This window comes from Schistocerca serialis, chromosome 5 (genome assembly GCF_023864345.2).
Source record: "Schistocerca serialis cubense isolate TAMUIC-IGC-003099 chromosome 5, iqSchSeri2.2, whole genome shotgun sequence".
Taxonomy (NCBI): Eukaryota; Metazoa; Arthropoda; class Insecta; order Orthoptera; family Acrididae; genus Schistocerca; species Schistocerca serialis.
The window spans coordinates 431,483,792-431,505,778 of NC_064642.1; the positions used below are offsets into that span (position 1 = coordinate 431,483,792).

General features: G+C 38.4%; 1 protein-coding gene and 1 pseudogene across 1 annotated transcript in view; one reads left to right on the top strand and one right to left on the bottom strand.

Annotated features, from left to right (window-relative positions):
- LOC126480691 (glucose transporter type 1) overlaps positions 1-21,987 on the top strand; it is a 321,263-nt gene that overhangs the window by 137,704 nt on the left and 161,572 nt on the right. The window lies entirely within an intron of this gene.
- Positions 18,808-18,925, bottom strand: LOC126482746 (5S ribosomal RNA; annotated as a pseudogene).

Consider the following 21,987-nt stretch of genomic DNA (forward strand, 5'->3'; position numbering starts at 1 on the left):
AAGCTCACATATTCTGTAGGTTGACTTGTTGTGAAGATCTGTGTGTCGAAAACAAAGATCTGTGTATTGAAAACAACTATTTTCTGATGCTTGGTTGTTGAATAACACTCTTTGTGGAATTTGTTTGTAACTTACAAACCAATCTCATATAGTAGCGTTGGTACATGCATTGTTCTATAAATTTTTAGCCAGATTTGTTTCTGTTTGTTACTTTTTTAATCACCAGATTATCATTTTATATAGAGGAATATGATACACTCAATCACAGATATCTATCATATTTGTGAGAAGGTGAACTGTTCAATTTGATGGTGCAGTGGGATCTGTGTTTCTCTTGGATGTTATGTCTCTGGGCCCCATATGATGATCTGAATGGCAATTCTGCTCAGGTTTGGTAAGCCTTCAGCTAAATTGTATAAGTAATCAAAATGGAAATAATCAATTTGAAGTACAAACTATCAGACTCACATCTGGAATTTGCCTCTCTTATTAATAAGACTTTTAGACCTAAGTACATTAGATTGTTGCACAAAATTGGATCCCAAGCATGTGATTTCACCTCTAGCTCTGTGGCAGCTTTGGAGTTTTCAGGGCAGACTTCATCTGAAGTATTAAAACACTTGTGTTTGACAAAGATACTGTGGTCATGCACAACTCTGGTTGATGAATCGTTGTTGGTAGCTCAGATTGTAATGATGGTTATCCAGGTTTCAGTTCAGTATATGTTGATGCTGGATAAGGCGTTGTGTGCAACATACCACCCAAAACCATCATCACAAATGGATACTAAAGTCAACACACCAGTCAAGTACCTACAGTAACACATTTAATAAGGGATAGCAATTAGTTAAGTTCAGGAACACTGCCACTGGATACTCAAAGATTGGTGTGTGGTCACCTGAACGGATATGTTAGTGCACACCATGGAATCAGTCGGTTGTATCTTTCTTGGGAACAGAGTGCAGTCGATGCACAGGATTGTAAGGATCTGCCAGTAGTCAATGTGAACAGGTCTGATTACCTTATGAGCCATGCAGAAGATGGTTTGAGTAATTAATCTTGCTACCTTATTAGGTTGATGCACAAGTTTGTAGCATTTTTGTTTCACATGTTGCTGTGGGTTTATTTATTAATTGTCATTTTTATTTGTAGTTCACTAGACTACTTTAGTTTACATATTTTCATTTTGTCATTTGGAGATAGTGAGTGGAACTGTGGCTGCTAGAAAATGGAGTACCATGTGGAAAAATAGTCTGAACATTTCTGACATAGACTTCTGTTTGAGTTCAATAGAAGGGTGACAGCAGTGGAGGCAGCCAGAAACATTTGTGCCCTGTATGGGGATAACGCCAATGGACAAAGCATGGCAAGAAAGTGACATTCTTGTTTAAAACAGAATCATTTTGACATTAATGCCTTCCACATTTAGGAACACGTTCTGGTGTTAATCCACAATGATCCACATCAGTGTACTCAAGAGCTGACAGATGTAATGGACTGCGATCAGTCCACCATTTTGTGACATTTTGATGATATGGGGAGGTTTCAAAAATCAGGTGTATGAGTATCTCATTCTCTAAGCCAAGATCACAAAAATCAGCAGGTGGCCATATGTGCATCTCTGCTTGGCTCGTCATCTGTTTGCTCACAAATGTCACTGATCATTCCTATCCTGTATTGATATTGGTGATGAAAATGGTGTCCTCATGCTAACATAAACAGGGTGAATACGACCCGGGACAATCGGGAGATTCGGGAAAAACCCGGGAATTTTTTCATCCGGGAGAAAACCGGGAAAAACCCGGGAATATTTTAGAATTCCGGAAATTTTTCATTGTTTTAGTTTTCAGCTAAGTTTTTGTGATTTTGACTGGTAAGAACCAATACGCTAACAAATTATATTACTGTATCCCCATATTGCAGAATAATACTGCAGCAACAAAACATGAACGAGAGAAAAAAAAAAAAAACGAAAATAAAACTTAAGTTGCAAAGGAAATGTGCCGTATAGAACAACAAAACAAAGTGCTCAGACAAGTGTCTGCCAACAGCAAAGTGTGTCAAAGGCTTTAGGAAGACTATACAATGTTTCCTAACAACAAATTGCCTCCTTCCGATGACAACCATTACTTAATATTGGCCCAGTTCGGAAATATAGTAAATCTGGCACTGATGCCCAGAACAGTCTGAGTTGTGGTAGGGAGATGGATCGTCTCCACGTGACCTGTGTTTACATTCAGTGATTTTGTTGTTTCCTCTTAGTTTATTGCTCTCACATTAAATGATAACAAATGGATTTTTGTGGCTGGGAGTTATCAAATGAATTAAAATACGTTCGCATAATTACAGAAGGCCAAAATATGTTATCAGTTTTAGATTTTATTTCCACCTTCCTGGCAGTCGAGCATTAATCACCTTGCGGAACAATGAAGTTATTTTTGTTGGTTTGCTAAAGAGATTTGGCTTTCATTAATCTTTTCTGTTTCATTTGAAACGGAGTGTTTAATTTCACACTATTGGCTGGTTTCAACTGTTCTCTGCATTTCAAGTGCACATACGGCATTATGCCATAATAAAGAACCAAACATGAGATAATACAGTACTGGTATTCCAAGAAAACTTACATACAAATCTGGACATATGAATTTGCATTTTAATCCGAATTATGCATTTTAGCATGGTTCACGGAATTCCGATTCTCTTGAAGTATCCTCTGATGTCTTGTTTCTTTTATGACATAATGTAAGATCTTTTAATGTTTTACACGTACGAACATATGGGCTTCCTGCGTCGTCATAGCTGTGCAAGTGCGGTGACGCCTATTATCTGGCGCTCTCTTCCAACAGCTGAAACGAACATATTTCTAACAGTTGCAGGAAAATATTGCGAATGGTGGTTTGAAAAGCGTTACATTCAAACCAAATTTCCTTTTACGCAAGATGAACTATGTGGGAGAATGTACGATGAATTACTTAAATCACAAAATGTTTGACTCTCATTTAAAAATCAGCTCTTTGAGGACAACCATTTAGAAGAATTTTGAGCCCAGAAGATCGAACATTTACGTCGTTATTAAAAATTTTACAGGGACACTTATGTGATGTATCTTAAAGTGTAACACATGCAAAAAAGATCAACATTATATGTGGAAGCTTAGCTTCTCTTCCAGCTTATTAATCTTAGAGACCAATATTATACGTGAATGCTATGTATATTAATTTAAACCATTAACTTTTCTTATTTGTGTGTTCGTGCTACTTAAGAGTGATCTTGTTATTGGCTTACTACATCAAGTGTCTGTGCTGTCATCAGCTGGTGAGATCACATGACAATGAGCTATGACTGGCTTACAAAAGTGCCTCGCAATCTCAATTTCAATGCTTCGGAAAGTGACATGCGATGTTTGGTGGAATTCAAATTTATACCTTCACAACACGGAAATATGCAGCATACAAGTTGCTGCACATCAAAGGTCTTTCAAAACGTCGCTATATAAAAACATAAACATGCAAAGAATTGATGAGTTTTACAGTGCGGAGGAAGAGTATACTGTCACTTAACACGGAAAAAGTGTATTTTCACCCGGGAGAAAGTGTATTTTGAACCGGGAAAAATCTGGGAATTTTTTTTCCTTGTCCACGTATACACCCTGTTAAAGAAAAGAAAGTAATTGCTGAGCCCTAACAAAGCAGCAACTCCCCATACAAAGACCTGTATGCATCAACAAAAGATAATGTTGTGCGTGTAGTGGAACAGTGGCTGTGTGGTGTATTAAGAATTGCGTCCCTGAGGTGCAACCATCACTGCTGAAATTTATTGTCAATAACTGAGACATTTTTCAGATGCAATCCAAGAACAATGACCAGGAAGACTGTATGGAGAGATGCTACTCCACTATAAAGCCCACACGCATTCTGCTGGACTGACAAAAAAAAACTGCACAGGAGCTGGATTGAGAAGCCATTCCACACCCACCTTATTCACCTGATCTCGCACCCTCATATTTTCACCTTTCCTGCTCACTATTGAACAACCTTCAAGAACGTTCCTTTCTGATTGAAAATGCACTCCGAACATTGCTCGAGATGTTCTTCACCTCAAAATCACATTATTTCTACAGTTGTGGAATCAAAACGTTGCCCCAGCGATGGCACACGTTGTGAATAGTGTAGGAGAACATATTATTCAGTACTAATGTCTCTATTATGTGTATCTGTTGTTTTATTAAACTTATGCAAAAATGCTACAAACTTATGCACCCTCCCAATATTTTTATCAAACTCTTATTAAAGTTATTTGCAGTTTGAAGAGTAGTTCACATATACAATGGAACCCAAAGGTAACAGAATGCAGTTAAATCGTGCATTCTGGTTTGATCATGTTGTGGTCAGCACCGACACAAAGAAGGAATGAGGGAAGTTGCGATGGCCGGTGGCAGGAATCCAGAATGATTTGTACACTAAACTTCCTAATTAACAGACCAATATATTTCTAAGAAGAAAAGAAACCTAACTTCACTTCTGCTTCACATGTTTCGTAGATGCACTAGCTTTACACACAGTTATTACTCGCAGAACGCAGGCTAAGTATCATCTTCCTATTACTCAGTACTGATGCTCTCGAAGTCTGTTACTGAACTGGGACAAACCAGCAATGGGCAGCTGGTTAAGTCAGCTTTGACAAGAGGTGCTGAACTCTTCCTGGAGGTGTGTCGCTGCCCTCTTTTTCCATTGGCTTGCGAGTCAGTGCCTTCTTGATGCCATTTTGTGGCACTGTGCTGGTCGGTGTGCAGTTAATCCTTTAAGACTGGACAGACCAATGTCCATGACTTCCATTACCTGACAGTGATGGTAAATTAGGTTAGCTTCCCAATAATTCTGATATCTTGCGAATTTAATGTTATGATAAGTTACTGCTAACACTGCATGTAAAGGAGTGCCTTTAGGAGTATTCCTAATTTAGTTGCTCAGTAATGCATTCATGAAGTTTGACAGGTTGTTAATTTAAATTAGCTACAGGTTATTTTAAATGAATCACTTTAATTACTGTATTGCTCTAAGTATTTATTTTTATGAAGGACCTTACAGTTAAATGCTTGATATTTTAAATCATGCTGTTTACAATTTTTTTTTTTTTTTTTTTTGTCACTTTTAGTTCTGCTTTTAGTGTGAGTTTGTATATGTACAAATAAGAATCCAGTGCTTTTGTGAGTTCCTATCACTGTATTCAATGTATTGAAATAAGTTTTAAATTTCCAAATCGCATCTTCTGAATAAGTAACAGTGACTGAAACAGCATATCCTTGTCCAGCCACCTTGGGTATTGTAGTGAAATGAGCAAAACTGCCACTTAGGAGGACTGTTGTGTTTACATATCACAACTGGGCACTGTAACTTTAGTAAACAGTTCATTTTGGTAAATAAATGCCAAATGAATTCCCTGCTTCCTGTCGGTGGATTTTTATCTTTTTAATCATGAAAACCGCATCCGTTCATGAATTTTACTTTCTTATTATAATTATTCCCATGAAATACACTTCCTGACATGACTTTTAATGTGTGATTCTAGCAGATATTTTGTACGTACTTCTTCCTGTAAGGCAATTCCTCAACAGTTTTCACAGTCTACAGAGTTCTCTGCTCTGACTGGTTTCATCTTAGCCCCACTTTTGGATTAATCTATTCAGACTTTGTGGGACTTCCACCACATTTATTTTTCGTGTCATAATAGTCAACTATCCATTACTGATTATTCAGAAGCTTCTTTGTTGAAATTTCAAAGATTTTTACTGTAGTAATTATGTCATTTCTCTATTGCAAAATTTAATTGGTGCCTTACTTTTGAGAACAATGAGAGACATGGATCATCCTCCCCTCCAAACCAAATATAATTTGTTGTCGCTCCCATTTTTAATGTATCACAGTTGGCTATTATTTAATACTGATAACTATTAAGTATATAAAGTATTTCAGTATAATAATTAATGATGATGATGATAGTTAGCTACATTAATTATTAGCACAAAGTTTTGTCATAGTTTACATTATTAGTATTACACTTAGCACTTGGGTTCATTATGATCAACATGTGAAAGTGTGTGTTTCCCTTGTTTGAAAGCTCTACACAGGTTCTCAACTAGCAAGCCCACCCTTGTGGGCAAGCTGTAGAGCAATCATCTGGAAAGTATCCCATGTTAAACACCAATGGAAATTTCTTAGAATTCCTTGGCATTTTTATACTTTCTTATGCTGCTTTATTTTCCAAAAATTACCTAAGAAACTTGGAAAGTGATATATGTAAAAATAGAAATGGGAGGGGTTCACGGTCCCCTCCCTCCTGCCCTCATCTATTCAGCAACCATCTTCATCCTTTAGATCCATGCCTGTCACTTTGAGTGTTGTCTAGTGATATACCCAACTTAGATCACATCTAGTCTGATTGTTACAATTACACTCTTCCCATTGTAATTTGCTATTAATGGAAAAAACAAATGTGTTTGTTCCCAGAGTGAAAGTTCAAGCTATCATACTGAGCTTCACAATTACATCAAGCTCTCCACATGCCTTAGCTGATGTCTCAGCTTTCAATTCAAACCAAGTCACTAATACCTGAAAAGAGAAAATAAAAGAAATATCCTAACCAAACAGAATCACTTTCTCAAGCAGTGAAACTAACCTGCTCCTGAGAAGATGGATTGTGAGACGTTATAAGGTGATCAGTTCCAGTGCTTCAGTGGCATAAATTTTTAATCTTTTAGAAAGTTTGTCCGGAGAGAAGGTGTCATTTGTCAGTTTTGCGTAGTCACTTTTTAGCAGTATTATGGCCATTTCAGAGCTAAAGCATAAAACAGCTAAAATGAGATCAGAAGGGTTGAGTTTAGTTTGTTAATTTTATCCGTTAACCAGAAAGATCAATCAAATTAACAGTGAAATTCTAACATTTGAACATCATGAATATTCTTACCTTCCATCCTGGATTTTTCAGTGCTTGAACAACTGCAATATATTTTTAAAGGCCATCAGATTTGCCATTGACTGTACAAATTATTTGTTTGTGTGCTAATCAGAGATAGTACCAGTAATATCAGTTGTAAGCTTCATATCATAACACATTTTTCTATCTGTTGACAACATACCATATAATGGAGATACAAAGTCACAGATAGGCACAACAAAAAGACTGTCAATCAAAGCTTTTGGCCAAACAGGTGAGAGTGAGAGAGGGGGGGGGGTAGATGGGGGCGGGGGGGGAAGTACCTAATTCTGATGAAGGCCTGTCTGACAGAAAGCATTGTTTGACAGTCTTTTTGTTGTGTGTGTCTGAAACTCAGCATCTCCACTGTATGGTGAGTAGCGACAATCCTTTTCATAATATTGTCATGGGGACAGGATAGGAAAATTTATTTATAACCAATTAGTGTAAAAACACACATTATATGTTCAGAAGGTCTCACACTGACTTGGGGACTCATACAGAAAAGTTAAACATTAATAGTACTAGTCATTTACACATTCAGAGAGGAAAAGAAGTGATGATCTGTAAAAGTTCAGGAAAAAACTAAGAGTAGAACAGATTTCATGCAGTTTTCTCAGAGATTCCTATTGAAAGCTAAGTTACTTGCTGATAGTGGATCTGCATTGGCTCCTAATTGTCTGAAGAGAAATATTATGAAAGCTTTACAGAATTCAGTCACAAAATAAAGTCATCTGTCTCATTTCTATCAAAATACTTGTCAAAGTTCATTATATTAACATAAATCTTTCTTCAAATAATAGAAAATCCAGGATGGAATGTAACAAATTTATGAGAAGGAAAATTGCTACTCGCCGTATAGCGACTCAGCATCTCCGCTATATGGTGAGCAGCAACTTTCCTTCTCATAAATCTCTTTCCTTCTCTATACAAATGGAAATACATAATTATTCTGACATAAAAATGTTTAGTTTGAACTGTCTACATTATATATCTCACTTACTCTATAAAATGTAAGAGGTTTTAATGTGGAATTCAATCTTGCTCTTGTTAAAGTTTATACTAATGATGTGTTTAATCTAGACAGGATGAAATGGAGCAAAGTTGGGCTTTACTTCTAAATTCTTGGAGCATATCTTTCTAAAGCTGGTCCCATGTCATTTTTTATAATCTATCTACCTTCATACAGCTGAATTGGGATTAAAGCTGTAATACTATGAGTAAGTCTTTATGACTTCCGAGAAAGTGTGTTCAGATAAGAGAAAGGGGAAAGGCAACTACTCAGCTATAATGAAGTAATAGGTGGAATATGAAAACATGTAACAGGAAAACAGTTTCAGTCTAGGTTTCAAGCTCTTGCTTTTTATCTAGTAAAACTACACATGTGTGAATGTGTGCTTCTGCTCGATAAAGAGCAAGAGCTTGAAAGATAGTGTGAATAATGTTTCACGTTATATACTTCCATGCTCCACAGATTGGTCTGCTATAGGTGAGTTGTTGCCTCTCCCTTATTTTATGCATTGTTTCGTCCAGGAATTTTCGTTGTTGTTGTTGTTGTTGTTGCTATTATTAGTATTATTATTAAACATGTTTAAAGCTCTACTAAGGTTGAAATTAAGTGTGATCGTGAAGTTATCTGGTTGCGCATAATAGGTTTAGGTGAAACCAAGGCAATTATTTAATTTTTTACAGACCAACCGACTTTGCTGTAACAGTTCTAGAGTCATTAAAAAAATATCTATGGTCAGTTGTACATACATACCCAGATCATGCAACACTAGTTGTTAGTGACTTCAACATACCGTGTAGAGACTGGTTCATGAATGGATTCATTGCAGGGGGTACAGACAGACAGTCTTGTGAAGTACTTTTGAACACAGTTTTCCAAAAACTGTCCTGATCAGCAATTCGGCAGGCAACACACATTGGAAGTATCTTGGACCTTGTAGATACAAACAAGCTGGATCTCATCAATGATGTCAGTATAGAGATGGGGATTCGTGATCGTGATGTCATCATAGTGACCATGGTTAGGAAAGTTAATAAGTCAGTCAAGACGGCTAGGAGAGTGTTACTGCTAGAAAGAGCAGATAAGCAGTTATTAGCATCTCAAGTAGACAATGAACTGCAATCATTTGGTTTCAACATGATGGACATAGAGGAATTACAGGCAAAATTCAAACAGATTCTAAATTGTGCTCTGGACAAGTACATGCCTAGTAAGTGAAGTGAGAACAGAAAAGACCTACCATGTTTTAATAACGAAATTTGGAAAATTCTGCGGAAGCAGAAGCTGTTGCACTCTTGGTTCAAAAAAAGGATGCACAGATGATGACAGGCAAAGATGAGTAGATCTGTGCACAAAGCCTACAACAGCTACCAATGACATATCTTGGCTAAAGATCTGGTGAAGGGAAAAAAAAAATTCTGGCCCTATCTAAAATTGCCGAGTGTTCCAAGGCTTCCACTCAGTCACTTGTTGACCAGTTGGTTTGGCAGTAGAAGGTTGCAAAAGGAAGGCTGAAGCTTTAAATACCACATTTAAGAAATTGTTCAAGCAGGAGAATTGTATAAATGTACCATTGTTGGACCACTACACAGAGTTCTGTATGGATGACATAGTAATAAACATCTCTGGTGTAGAGGAAACAACTTAAACATAAGGAATTAAATCACCACGTCCAGATATAATCTCAATTTGGTTTTACAGAGTTCTCTGTCTTTGGTCCCTCACTTAGTTTGCGTTTATCACGAATCTCTCGACAAGCACAAAGTGCCAACTACAGTGTATAAAAAGGGTAAAAGAATGGACAAACAAATATCCTTAACATCGGTTTGCTGCAGAATTCTACAGCATATTCAGAGTTTGAATATAATAAATTTTCTAGTGACTGACAAGCTCATGTCCACAAATCAGCACAATTTTAGAAATCATTGCTCATCCAAAACCCAGTTTGTACTGATATACTGTGAACTATGGATGAAATGTAACAGGATGATTCCATATTTCTTAGATTTCTGAATAGCATTTGACATGGTACCCAACTGCAGACTGTTAATGGAGGTACATGCACACAGAATAGTCTCCTAGATATGTGGCTGGCTCGAAGACTTCTTAAGTAATAGAACCCAGTATGTTGTCCTTGATGGGGTAACATCAGGAGTGCCCCAGGAAGGTGCGATAGGACCATTGTTAATTTACATAAATGATCTGCAGAGAGGGTGGGCATTAATATGTGGTTGTTAGCTGATGGTGCTGTGATTCACAGGTGAGTGTATCGAACATAAGTGACTGAACGTTGATACAAGATGACCTAGACACAATTTCTAGTTGGCATGAGGAGAGAACCATGTAATGTTCAGATACAGATTAGTAGTGTCCTGCTAGACACTGTCGCATCATTTAAATGTTGTTGTTGTTGTCATCTTCAGTCCAGAGACTGACTGGTTTGATGCAGCTCTCCATGCTGCTCTATCCCTTGCAAGCTTCCTCATCTCCCAGTACCTACTGCAACCTACATCCTTCTGAATCTGTTTGGCGTGTTCACCTCTTGGTTTCCCTCTATGACCCTCCACGCTGCCCTCCAGTACTAAATTGGTGATCCTTTGATGCCTCAGAATATTTCCTACCAACCAATCCTTTCTCTAGTCAAGTTGTGCCCCAAATTTCTCTTCTCCCCATTTCTATTCAATACCTCCTCATTAGTTATGTGATCTCCCATCTAATCATCAGCATTCTTCTGCAGCACCACATTTAGGAAGCTTCTATTCTCTTCTTGTCCAAACTATTTATTGTCCACGTTTCACTTCCATACATGGCTACACTCCATACAAATACTTTCAGAAACGACTTCCTGACACTTAAATCAATACTCGATGTTAACAAATTTCTCTTCTTCAGAAACACTTTTCTTGCCATTGCCAGTCTACATTTTATATCTTCTCTACTTCTACCATCATCAGTTATTTTGCTCCCCAGATAGCAAAACTCATTTACTACTTTAAGCGTCTCATTTCCTAATCTAATTCCCACAGCATCACCTGATTTAATTCGACTACATTCCTTTATCCTCATTTCGCTTTTGTTGATGTTAATCTTATATCCTCCTTTCAAGACACTGTCCATTCCGTTCAGCTGCTCTTCCAGGTCCTTTGCTGTCTCTGACAGAATTACAATGTCATCAGCAAACCTTTAAGTTTTTATTTCTTCTCCATGGATTTTAATACCTACTCCGAATTTTTCTTTTGTTTCTTTTACTGCTTGCTCAATATACAGATTGAACAACATCGGGGAGAGGTTACAACCCTGTCTTCCCTTTCATGCCACTCGACTCTTATAACTGCCATCTGGTTTCTGTACAAATTGTAAATAACCTTTCACTCCCTGTATTTTACCCCTGCCACCTTCAGAATTTGAAAGAAAGTATTCCAATCAACATTGTCAAGAGCTTTCTCTAAGTCTACAAATGCTAGAAGTGTAGATTTGCCTTCCTTAATCTATCTTCTAATATAAGTCTTAGGGATCAGTAGTGTCTCACATGTTCTAAAATTTTGACAGAATCCAAACTGATCTTCCCTGAGGTTGGCTTCTACCAGTTTTTCCATTCATCTGTAAAGAATTCGTGTTAGTATTTTGCAGCTGTGGCTTATTAAACTGATAGTTCAGTAATTTTCACATCTGTCAGCACCTGCTTTCTTTGAGATTGGAATTATTATATTCTTCTTGAGGTCTGAGGGTATTTCGCCTGTCTCATACATCTTGCTCACCAGATGGTAGAGTTTTATCAGGACTGGCTCTCCCAAGGCCGTCAGTAGTTCTAATGGAATGTTGTCTACTCCCGGGGCCTTGTTTCGACTCAGGTCTTTCAGTGCTCTGTCAAACTCTTCATGCAGTATCATATCTCCCATTTCATCTTCATCTACATCCTCTTCCATTTCCATAATATTGTCCTCCAGTACATCGCCCTTGTATAGACCCTCTATACACTCCTTCCACCTTTCTGCTTTCCCTTCTTTGCTTAGAACTGGGTTTCCATCTGAGCTCTTGATATTCATGAAAGTGGTTCTTTTTTCTCCAAAGGTCTCTTTAATTTTCCTGAAGGCAGTATCTGTCTTACTCCTAGTGATACATGCTTCTACATCCTTACATTTGTCCTCTAGCTTACCCTGCTTAGCCATTTTGCATTTCCTGTCGATCTCATTTTTGAGACGTTTGTATTCCTTTTTGCCTGCTTCATTTACTGCATTTTTGTATTTTCTCCTTTCATCAATTAAGTTCAATATTTCTTCTGTTACCCAAGGATTTCTATTAGCCCTCGTCTTTTTACCAAGAAAGAAGAACGAAAATACAACGCTGCTGACGTTCCTAATTTAAACTAGAGGTATGTGATGCTGTAAATATGATTCCCAATTACCAAATCGTGAATACGCCCGAACTAAAAATTTATCACCATAATGTGCAATCCCTGCGTAATAAGATCGATGAAATTAACGTTCTATTAACACATGAACTTAATGATATCTCAGTGTTATGCATTTCAGAGCACTGGCTTAACCCAGAATTAACCCAGAATACGAAAATAAACAAATTTGTCTTGGCTGTTTACTACTGCAGGAAAAACAGTAAACAGGGTGGGGTAGCAATTTACACAAAGGATAATGTACATTTTATTACACTACCTGACTTAACTAGGGCAAATGTCGAAAAGGATTATGAAATTGCAGCTATAAAAATTACTCAGTTCAACCTGGTTATTGCTACAGTTTACCGATCACCGTCCGGGAATTTTGAACTTTTCTTAAACAAAATGGAGTCATTGCTAAATAAAGTAAATAAAATGGATTGTGAATTGATAATCTGTGGTGACTTCAATATTGACTTCCTCACGAATAGTGGAAATAGGGAGACCATTTTGAACCTTGCAACGTCCTACAATTTAAAGGCTGAAGTAAAAGCAGCTACCCGAGTATCAGAAACTTGTCAAACAGCTCTTGATCAGTTTCTAGTAAAGAAGAGTTTACACAACACCTCACTAAAAATATTCAATGCAGGTTTTAGTGATCATCTTGCTCAAATATTAAGCATAAAAGTACAAGGCAGTATTATTAACAACATGTCTTTTAGAACAGCATATCGAAGCTATAATCAGCATAATGTGAACTACTTCAACAACTTATTACAGAAAGAAAAATGGCTAGGAGTGTACAAAATGAACGATATAAATGAAAAATTCGACACTTTCATTGATACATTAACCCATTTCTTTGAACTTGCATTCCCACTGAAAACATTAACCATACGGGGAAACTCTAGAACAAACAGCTGGATCACCAAGGGAATAAGGGTTTCATGCCAGAAGAAAAGACTACTTCATGAAATATGTAACTCAAAAAATTCCTCACCTGTAATACGCGCATACTATAAAACATACTCCAAAATATTAAGAAAAGTAATAAAAGCAGCAAAAATAATGCGTAATGATGAAATCATTTATAATTCAGCTAATAAATCAAAGGCTATGTGGAGTGTTATAAAAAAAGAATGTGGAGAATACAGACAACCTTGGAAAAATATAACACTATCACATAAAAATAAAAAAGTAACAAACCCCTTAGAAGTAGCTAACACATTTAACAACTTTTTCACAGGTGTTGCTGAAAATGTTACAATCAAACTTTAAGAGCATCCAGGCAAATGAATATAAAATAAGTACATGTAGAGGATCGATGTACATCAGTTCTGTTTCACAAGATGAAGTAGCTAAAGCAATAAAAGGACTAAAAAATTCCAAATCGGCAGGTATTGATGGTATACCTGCAACAATGTTAAAGAAGAGCGCATCAAACCTAATTGAAGTACTCACACATTTATGCGACTGCTCACTTCAGGCAGGCACTTTCCCTGATGTGTTAAAAACATCAAAAGTTATTCCTGTATATAAAAAGGGGATAAAGACAATGTAAATAACTACAGACGCATCACAATTTCCTCCTGCATCTCTAAAGTACTGGAAAAAGTTACGTATGAGAAACTTATGAAATTTATAAATAAAAACAGCATCCTATGTAATGAACAACATGGATTCAGAAATAAGAGGTCAACGACAACTGCTGTCTATGAGTGCATCAATTCCATCCTAAACCTGATGGACAAAAAACAGGAAACAATAGGAGTCTTTATTGACTTGTCAAAAGCTTTTGACATGGTGGACCATAAAATTCTGCTATCAAAGCTAGAAAGATATGGTATTCGAGGTCTGTCCAACAAGTGGATCAGTTCCTTCCTGACAAATCGTATGCAGGCAGTGTGCGTCAAGCACACAAATATTGAACTAAAAACTGTATCTAATCACTTATCTGACTATAAACAAATAAAATGTGGTGTACCCCAAGGATCCGTATTGGGACCCCTTCTGTTTCTTCTGTACATAAATGATCTAAGCTTAAATATTGATGCACACAAATCAATCATATTTGCAGATGACACCACGATTCTACTAAAAGGAGACGACGATGAACAGTTACAGCAGACAGTAAACACGGTAACGAAACAACTTAGCAGCTGGGCACAGAGTAATCAGCTTGTAATAAACAGTAAGAAAACCGTTGCTCTAAAATTCCACAATGTTCCTAACAAGGACATGTTTATCCCATCAGTCTCTATCAATGACGAACCAGTTGGTAAAAGTACTGAAACCAAATTCTTAGGACTTTGGCTGCAGAGTAACATCAGATGGAATAAGCATATTGAATGTCTCAATGCAGAACTGAGCAAAACATGTTATCTTCTTTGTTCATTAAAATCATGCTTTAGTGAGAAAACAGTATTGAATGCATATCATGCGTACTTTCATTCTCGTCTTAGATATGGGGTCACCTTCTGGGGAAACTGTAAAATAGCTAATAGCACTTTTAAACTACAAAAAAGGGCCATTAGAATCTTGTTTGGGTGCAAGCCTAGAGACTCTTGTAAACCCCTGTTTAAGAAATCTGGTATTCCCCCATTACCGTGTGTATAAATTATGGAAACCCTTTTGTTCTTTAAATTAAATGTAATAGGCAAGGACCAGAGGCTACAAAAAAACTGTGATATACATGAGCACTTTACCAGACAAAACAGGAACTTACATATGACTCAAATCAGCACAGCACTGTGCCAAAAAGGTACTTTTCACATGGGAGTTAAGCTTTATAACAAACTTCCTGAAAACATAAAAGCTATCACTGAGGTCAATACATTTGGAAAATCTCTAAAGTCATATTTACAGCATCACTGCTTTTATTCCATTGAAGAATATTTAAATTTATGAAATGTGTTATATAAATACTTGTGTGTAAAGTGTATTATTGTAAGCTTAAATATGTATGCCTTGAAATTACTTTCAGCTTGTATATTTATAACTTGACTTGTCCAATGTCTTATGCATAAGCTGCTATGTAGACAACAGGACCAATAAAATACAATCTACAATACCTACTTGATCCTCTGCTGCTTTCACTATTTCATCTCTTAAAGCGACCCATTCTTCTTCTACTGTATTTATTTCCCCCATTCTTGTTAATTGTTCCCTATGTTCTCCCTGAAACTCTCCACAACCTCTGGTTCTTTCAATTTATCCAGGTCCCATCTCCTCAAATTCCCACTTCTCTGCAGTTTCTTCAGTTTTAATCTGCAGTTCATAACCAATAGATTGTGGTCAGAGTCCACATCTGCCCCTGGAAATGTGTTACAATTTAAAACCTGGTTCCTAAATCTCTGTCTCACCATTATATAATCTATCTGATGGCGTTTAGTATCTCGAGGCTTCTTCCATGTATACAACTTCTTTTATGATTCTTGAACCAAGTGTTAGCTATGATTAAGTTATGATCTGTGCAAAATTCTACCAGGCGGCTTCCTCTTTCATTCCTTAACCCCATTCCATATTCACCTATTATGTTTCCTCCTCTTCCTTTTCCTACTATCGAATTCCAGTCACCCATGACTATTAAATTTTCGTCTCCCTTCACTGTCTGAATCATTTCTTTTATCTCATCATACACTCCTGGAAATTGAAATAAGAACACCGTGAATTCATTGTCCCAGGAAGGAGAAACTTTATTGACACATTCCTGGGGTCAGATACATCACATGATCACACTGACAGAACCACAGGCACATAGACACAAGCAACAGAGCATGCACAATGTCGGCACTAGTACAGTGTATATCCACCTTTCGCAGCAATGCAGGCTGCTATTCTCCCATGGAGACGATCGTAGAGATGCTGGATGTAGTCCTGTGGAACGGCTTGCCATGCCATTTCCACCTGGCGCCTCAGTTGGACCAGCGTTCGTGCTGGACGTGCAGACCGCGTGAGACGACGCTTCATCCAGTCCCAAACATGCTCAATGGGGGACAGATCCGGAGACCTTGCTGGCCAGGGTAGTTGACTTACACCTTCTAGAGCACGTTGGGTGGCACGGGATACATGCGGACGTGCATTGTCCTGTTGGAACAGCAAGTTCCCTTGCCGGTCTAGGAATGGTAGAACGATGGGTTCGATGACGGTTTGGATGTACCGTGCACTATTCAGTGTCCCCTCGACGATCACCAGTGGTGTACGGCCAGTGTAGGAGATCACTCCCCACACCATGATGCCGGGTGTTGGCCCTGTGTGCCTCGGTCGTATGCAGTTCTGATTGTGGCGCTCATCTGCACGGCGCCAAACACGCATACGACCATCATTGGCACCAAGGCAGAAGCGACTCTCATCGCTGAAGACGACACGTCTCCATTCGTCCCTCCATTCACGCCTGTCGCGACACCACTGGAGGCGGGCCGCACGATGTTGGGGCGTGAGCGGAAGACGGCCTAACGGTGTGCGGGACCGTAGCCCAGCTTCATGGAGACGGTTGCGAATGGTCCTCGCCGATACCCCAGGAGCAACAGTGTCCCTAATTTGCTGGGAAGTGGCGGTGCGGTCCCCTACGGCACTGCGTAGGATCCTACGGTCTTGGCGTGCATCCCTGCGTCGCTGCGGTCCGGTCCCAGGTCGACGGGCACGTGCACCTTCCGCCGACCACTGGCGACAACATCGATGTACTGTGGAGACCTCACGCCCCACGTGTTGAGCAATTCGGCGGTACGTCCACCCGGCCTCCCACATGCCCACTATACGCCCTCGCTCAAAGTCCGTCAACTGCACATACGGTTCACGTCCACGCTGTCGCAGCATGCTACCAGTGTTAAAGACTGCGATGGAGCTCCGTATGCCACGGCAGACTGGCTGACACTGACGGCGGTGGTGCACAAATGCTGCGCAGCTAGCGCTATTCGACGGCCAACACCGCGGTTCCTGGTGTGTCCGCTGTGCCGTGCGTGTGATCATTGCTTGTACAGCCCTCTCGCAGTGTCCGGAGCAAGTATGGTGGGTCTGACACACCGGTGTCAATGTGTTCTTTTTTCCATTTCCAGGAGTGTACATTTGATCAATCTCTTCATGATCTGCAGACGTAGTTGGCATATGAACTTGTGCTACTGTGGTAGGCATGGGCTTCATATCTATCTTACCCACAATAATGCATTCACTATGCTGTTTGTCTGCTCGTGGTCTCGCGGTAGCGTTCTCGCTTCCCGAGCGTGGGGTCCCGGGTTCGATTCCCGGTGGGTCAGGAATTTTTCCTGCCTCGAGATGACTGGGTGTTTTTGTGTCATCTTCATCATCATCATCATCATCATCATCATCATCATCATCATTCATCCCCATTACGGTCTGAGGAAGGCAATGGAAAACCATCTCCACTAGGACAATGCCTAGTACGGCGGTGTGGGTCTCCCACACCGTTCCCCTACGCTCTGTCACAGAGTATGGCACAGCGTCATCATCATGCTGTTTGTTGTAGCTTACCCACATTCCTACATTTTTATTCATTATTAAACCTACTCCTGCATTACCCCTATTGATTTTGTATTTAGAACCCTGTATTCACCAGACCAGAAGTCTTGTTCATCCTGCCACCAAACTTCACTAATTCCCACTGTATCTAACTTTAACCTATCCATTTCCCATTTTAAATTTTCTAACCTACCTGCCCGATTAAGGGATCTGACATTCCACGCTCCGACCTGTAGAAATTTTCTTTTCATTTAAATATTTGGCCATAATGTTGCGAAGCGATATGAAATGGGACAAGCCTGTGAGGATTGTGGTAGGGAAAACAAATGGTAAACTTCAGTTTATTCGGAGAGTTTTAGGAAAGTGTGCTTTGTCTGTAAAGGAGACCATGTACAGGACGCTAGTGCGATCTATTCTTGAGTACTGTTCAAGTGTTTGGGATCCACACCAAATCAGATTGAAAGAAGACGCTGAAACAATTCAGAGGTGAACTGCTAGGTTTGTTACAGGTAGATTTGAACAGCGTGGAAGTGCTACGGATTTAGTTATTTGGTTTGGTAGCTCAAGTGGGAGTCCCTGGAGAGAAGAGGAGGTTCATTTCAAAGAACACCACTGAGAAACTTTCAAGGACCTGCATATGAAGCTGACTGCACAACAGTCCTATTGTCGCCAATATAAATTTCGCTTAGGGACCATAAAGATAAGATAGGCCTAAGAGAAATCACAGCTCATATATAAGCATATATAATATATAATGCACTCCGTCTTCAGGCCTCAAGTGGCCCATCGGGACCATCTGACCGCCGTGTCATCCTCAGCTGAGGATGTGGATAGGAGGGGCATGTGGTCAGCACACCGCTCTGCCGGTCGTTACGATGGTTTTCTGTGACCGGAGCCGCTACTATTCGGTCGAGTAGCTCCTCAATTGGCATCATGAGGCTGAGTGCACCCCGAAAAATGGCAACAGCACATGGCGACCCGGATGGTCACCCATCCAAGTGCCGGCCACGACCAACAGCACTTAACTTCGGTGATCTGATGGGAACCGTTGTATCCACTGCGGCAAGGCCATTGCCATATAAGCATATAGACAGTCATTTTTCCTTCATTCTATCTATCTGTGAGTGGAATAGGACAGGAAATAAATAGTTGTGGTACAGGGTACCCTCCGCCATGCATGTGGTATGATGGCTTGCGGAGTGTGTAGGTAGATGTAGATGTAGGTATAAATTTAGTGTCTGTATCTGGTACCAAATGACACACACATTGCACATTATACAAGAAAAGAGGGATAACAATATAAAATTGGCCTTAATAAATATGAAATAATTTCAAAAATAATTAAACAATCCGTTTGTAGGTTTATGATTTAATTTGGTGTGTCAAAGATGTTTATTGCACTGCTTTGTCGTGATTAGCAGTCTATTCTTTTCATATTGTTACTATTCCCTCCTAAATTTTCCACGATTACATGAGACAGAAGACTTATCAAGTGATTTATTCTCCAGTGATAGTAGATTTGTGTAGAGGCTGTGGTGCATAGGTGGAATGAGCTGTAGTGAGGACACCAGACCCTTTACAGAAGAACTGGACTATTACATAAAAAATAGTGGAAGCCTTGTGCATTCATCATTCTTCATACAGGGTAGTACAAAGCTAGCTTTACAAAATTACCTGTCTTCATTTAATGTCTCTTTGACAAACAGCAGCTATTTTGACTCTACATGTCTTTTCTGCATGCGCCTTATTTTTGTCAATTTACTTTTTTCTTCTCATTGCCTACTTTCCTGCTTCTCTTAACATCCCCAGTTGGTTTTATTGAGAGATAAGAACATAGTCTAATCAGACATGGAAAAACAAAGCTCATATTATGAACTTGATGAACTCGACACTTGGAAATAAAATAAATAAATTCAGTTTTCTATTTTCTCTTCTCGATGCAAAAAAAGTCATCATTTTCAAGATAGCTGAGTGTGCATAGCAGAAACTTGTGACTGACATTTTGTCACTATAAAAAGCTTTGGAAAGCTCTAAGCATACATCAGATACGTTCCCCTGATCATCCAAATTCTCTATTATTTTTGTTACAAATTTTGTCAGTGCTGTCTTTGTGAATCTCCCTTTCTGAACTATTTTGTGCTTTAAGGTGTTTTTGTTTCTGTGTGAACTTTATCATTCTATCTTTAATCACAGCTTCTGCTATTTTAAACAGAAGAGTTGTGATGGTTATGGGTCTGTATTTTCCTGGATCTGCATTATTCCCTCTTTTAAATACTAACAATACCTTGATACTTTCAGCTTATTTTGGAAATACTCCTTTCTTCATTACTAAGTTTATCAAGGGTGCCAGAGGCTTGCAAGACTTCTAGTACAGTGTTTTACCATTTTGCTGATATGCTGTCCAAACCCTGTATTTTTCAGTGCTGCAATTATTTTTGAAACTTACAGCTCATCTTTAAGGAGTAGGTATAAATTCTCAGCTGCCCATTTGGGTCTTTCCATGCTTTTTGGTACAACTAAGTTTTGTTTTAAATGTTTCTCCACTATAGCTATATAGCGCTGATAGAAATTATTAAACACTTGCGGATCTGTCACTTCTTTCACCCCCCCCCTTCCCCCCCTCTCGTCAGTATTATGTATTTTAAGACAAGTGACTCTTTTCTGTTCTCAATTATACAGATCCAGACTGTTTTAGAAGTGTCAGGTGAAGTTTGTTTTTCCAGTTTTTCATGGCTAGCCTATGCTTCTCTTACCATCATAGTGTACATTTTCTTAAATTACACTATATAAATATTGCAACCACCCACTTGTGATGTGTTCCAGTATTTCCTACACTGTAATTTATGAAAATAGCAGTGGTGTTCTCTATCCAAAATGGATAAAATAATTTCTACTTTCTTCATGAACTTGTAAGCATCTTCACTAGAAAGAACAATCAGTTCTTTTCTTGCTTTTTAATTACCATGGTGAACCATTTCTTGTTTGATTTACCACAAATAGTTCTGCATACTCTGGGACAAGCTACATTTATGTGGTCTCTTAATATGTAACAAAAGTATTCCAAGCTTTTTTCAACACTATCCTCTATAAACATCATCCCTTTCTTTGCTTTTAGCAGCAGTTCTAAGAACATGGTCTATCGAAGTGCTTGACATTTCTGTATTTCTTGTTGTATTTTTTACAGTAAACTGAAAATTGTATGTGGTTGTAACATCATAGAAACTTCTTTGGAAACCACTGTCTTTCAGCATATCTGTATATATGTCACCTGCTGGTATTGTAAAACTGTGTTTCTTCATAAGTTTATATTCTAGTACATAAACATCCAGGAAAAAGCTTACAATGCTTGAGCTTGGTGACCAATACATTCCTACTAAAAATTGTTTTTCCCCAATGAGATTTATTTGTACTGTTGATACTCCAGAGCAAAATTTTTGTGCAGTTTGAGATATGTTGTGGAATGTAATTGATGCAGTATTTCCAACTGCATATTCATGAAAGCTTTCTTTGTGTTCCAAATATATATTCCAAAGTTCCTTGCTGTGATAAACTAGATTTGTGTTAAGCATTGGTGTGACAAGTATTTTGTGTAGATCAAATGTAACCAATCATTTGTACTAAATTGTCTTTCATCATCAATACAATTTCTTTCAAGGCATGCTTGACTTGGCTCAGTTGAAATCAGTTTTCCACTGAAAGTTTGTATTTTATGGATGATCCTGTCTGAACTTCGGTTAAAGCAGACATTTAATTAAAATATTCTATTCTATATACACATTATGGTTACCTCTTCTAAGTTTATAAAATGAAGTTTATGCAGAATTCAATAAATGTTGAAAAAATTAATCCCCTGTAAACAAAAATTGTTACCTTTTCATCTTTGCATCTTTCTCCATTTTGAGACAGATAATGTATGCGAAAATGTATGTATTTTGTGGGGATTATCCTGAGTTGAATAATAGTGGACTATCTTCAATCATTCAACATTAACTGAATTTTTCATCAGTGCTTGGCAGAAAGTGATGATAATACTAAAAACGAAAAAAACTTTCTAATGTTCTGCAAGGATATATTTATTTGGACATGAACTGGCTTTTGGTCTCATAAGCCATTTTCAGGTGACAACTGAATGTCACAG